Source organism: Leptonychotes weddellii, unplaced genomic scaffold (assembly GCF_054177405.1).
Source record: "Leptonychotes weddellii isolate Sample4059 unplaced genomic scaffold, ASM5417740v2 HiC_scaffold_20784, whole genome shotgun sequence".
NCBI classification, from domain to species: domain Eukaryota; kingdom Metazoa; phylum Chordata; class Mammalia; order Carnivora; family Phocidae; genus Leptonychotes; species Leptonychotes weddellii.
Window position 1 is genome coordinate 1 of NW_027794866.1, and position 3,180 is coordinate 3,180.

Below are 3,180 nucleotides of genomic sequence, written 5' to 3' on the forward strand. Positions count from 1 at the left end.
TTTTTTTTTTTTAAAGATTTTTATTTATTTATTTGACAGAGAGATAGCGAGAGCAGGAACACAAGCAGGGGGAGTGGGAGAGGGAGAAGCAGGCTTCCTGCCGAGCAGGGAGCCCGATGTGGGACTCGATCCCAGGACCCTGGGATCATGACCTGAGCCGAAGGCAGACGCTTAACGACTGAGCCACCCAGGCGCCCTTTAATGAGATTCTTAACCTAGAATTATCTGGAAGAGAATATGGATGACTTTCTAAATTTCCATAAACCATTTAAAGTGTGTGTGTGTGTATAAGTACATAGTTTTCATCAGATTTTCATAGTAGCCCTTTACCACCACCATTTCATCCTCCAAAAGTTAAGAACCGATACTTTCTGTGGTTCTCATAGTGTGGTGTAGAGACCAACAGCATCAGCACACCTGCGAACTTAGTCCTGGGACCCTACTCCAGAATAACTGAATTAGAAACTCTAAAGGTGCACCTGTGCCCACCCCATCTATTTTAATAAGCACTCCAGGTGATGTGATGCATGCTACAATTTGAGAACCATAACTTTAAGGTGATAGAGTAGATATACTCAAACAAATACTACAGTAGACCCCTTTGTCCCATTACTGTGTCAGGTGCAGTCTGGAAGCATATAATCCTGTGCCTGAGCTATCATCATAGGCCTAACACTATTTCACAATGCCTGCATGATTCACCTGACTTCATCTCATCATGTAGGCATTTTATCACACTATCTCAAGAAGAAGGGTGAGTATAGTATAATAAGATATTTTGGGAGAGAACACATCCACATAACCTTTATTACAGTTTATTATAATTGTTCTATTTCATTTTTAGTTATTGTTAATTTCTTACTGTGTGTAATTGATAAACTTTATCATAGATATGTGTATATAATAAAAAATCTTGTATGTACAGGGTTGGGGGCTGTCTACCATTTCAGGCATCCACTGGGGGTCTTGGAAATGTATCCCCTGTGGATAAATATGGACTATTGTAGTTTTATGTATGTTGGCCTATAATCTGTACTAATCTACACTAATGTTAATTTGCTGATCTGTTACAGAATAGAGATGCCTGTTGAATACAAAATTCTGTATTATCAGCATGTTCATATGTTCTTGTCTGCATAGCAGTTTTTTGAACACAAATATTTTTGTTGAGATTTAAGATTAGAACTAACATTTGAAAACCTCTTGATAAAATGTTAATGACTTGGTTGAAGCACATTTTGGTCTGTGACAGTACTTTGGTAAGCATTGTGGATTACCTTTATCTTAAGACTTTTTTTTTTTAAGATTTTATTTATTTAGAGCAAGCGAGAGAGAGAGAGCGCACGTGCGTATGAGCGGCGGCGGAGGGGAGAGGGGCAAGGGAGAAGCAGACTCTCCTCTGAGCAGGAAGCCTGATGCGGGGCTCCATCTCAGGTATCCCTGGGACCATGGCCTGAGCTGAAGGCAGACACTTAACTGACTGAGCCACCCCAGGCACCCCCATCTTAAGACATTTTTGGTTGCAAGTAACAAGAAGAGAACCCATTCAGACTAAAGTAAAAAGAGACATTATTGGAAGGATATAGTTTTGGCACCCAGATGGGAAAGTCCTGCCTGACTTTAGATGAGACAGGATCCAGGAAATAGAAAGCCTCAGGAACTGACACAGCTAATCCCAGTGGCCTACTAGGGCCATTTAGTACTCTGTCTCTGCGTGCTTCCTAATTTTAGTAGCTCTGACTCCTAGTGCTAGTTTCAGAGGAGAGTGGATCTGACTGGCTCATTGTGTCTGGTGGCTGCTCATCCACTCAGCTGTGGTCAGTGGGTCAGGATCACACTACAAATTACAGCCATGGATACCTCTATGGTTTATGCTGTAGCTGTAGATTACACTTTATTGAGGGTAGAATTTTGATATCCTGTTAAGGTTAAAGTAGGGCTACCTGACTTGCCTTTTAGTCAGTAGTGAGTAGCTTTCTTTTTCCTTATAGTAACTGTCTTTAAAAAATAAGGCATTACAGGGGCGCCTGGGTGGCTCAGTCGGTTAAGCGACTGCCTTCGGCTCAGGTCATGATCCTGGAGTCCCAGGATCGAGTCCCGCATCGGGCTCCCTGCTCGGCAGGGAGTCTGCTTCTCCCTCTGACCCTCCTCCCTCTCATGCTCTCTGTCTCTCATTCTCTCTCTCGCAAATAAATAAAATCTTTAAAAAAAAAAAAATAAGGCATTACAAATTATTTAGTGAATATTGTAGTTATATCGTAGATATAAGGTTGCTTAGTAGAATCCTCCCATTATAATCTTGGCTTATTTTTGCATGTGTTTGAATAGGGTATGGGAACATGTCTTCACCTTATAATCAAACCATGTAAACATGAGATTGTATATGTTTAGTTTATGCTTTTTCCTTTTTACATATATTTATTTATAAATCTATAAAAATTTGTATATTACATAAGGTTTATAAAAAAGATATTGGTAGGTTTCAGATGCTTTATTTTACATATATACTAGCTGAGTGTTTGAGGGGGCATTGTATATAAACAAGTATCAGTAGATTTTTGGCAGTTTCATTGTCAGTAATTTTTCTTCTGCCACTGTTGGTAAGGATTTGGCATTATGCCTTTCATTTAAATTCTACAAAGTTAAACATCATTTGAATAGAACTTGGAGAGGCAGTATGGCAATATGCCATTATAGAAAGAATCTAGGAAATGTGATGCATTAGTCCTTTGCACTGGAAATTTTACTGGGAAATACTTAAACTTTTGGCTTGCAGTGGAATAAGAGGGAGGAACGGTGGAAAAAGGAAGCCTTTTGTTTACTGTAAAACAATGCAGTGAATTAGCCATAGTGATGTTAGAACAGGAGTCTAAACATGACACATCTAGGCAGATTCCATTGGAATGGGAAGTTATGTTGTGACTCAATCCTGAGCCCTCCTGTGGCACTTCAGAATTTGTTAAGACTTCAGTATTTGTGGTAGTTATTGAAGGCATACTTTGCACAATTTTCTAGGCTCTGGGGATGTAGTGGAGATCAAAATTAAGTTCTTCATCGGGCTCCCTGCTCGGCAGGAAGCCTGCTTCTCCCTCTCCCACTCCCCCTGCTTGTGTTCCTGCTCTCGCTATCTCTCTCTCTGTCAAATAAATAAATAAAAATCTTTAAAAAAAAAAAAAAAAT

At 39.8% G+C, this 3,180-nt stretch overlaps 1 long non-coding RNA gene across 1 annotated transcript; it reads left to right on the top strand.

Annotated features, from left to right (window-relative positions):
* The first annotated feature begins 33 nt into the window (after positions 1–33).
* Positions 34–2,361, top strand: LOC145718732 (uncharacterized). The gene is made up of 2 exons (XR_014141992.1): positions 34–2,012; positions 2,222–2,361. It is a non-coding gene; the product is annotated as an uncharacterized LOC145718732 (long non-coding RNA).
* The last annotated feature ends 819 nt before the right edge of the window (positions 2,362–3,180 follow it).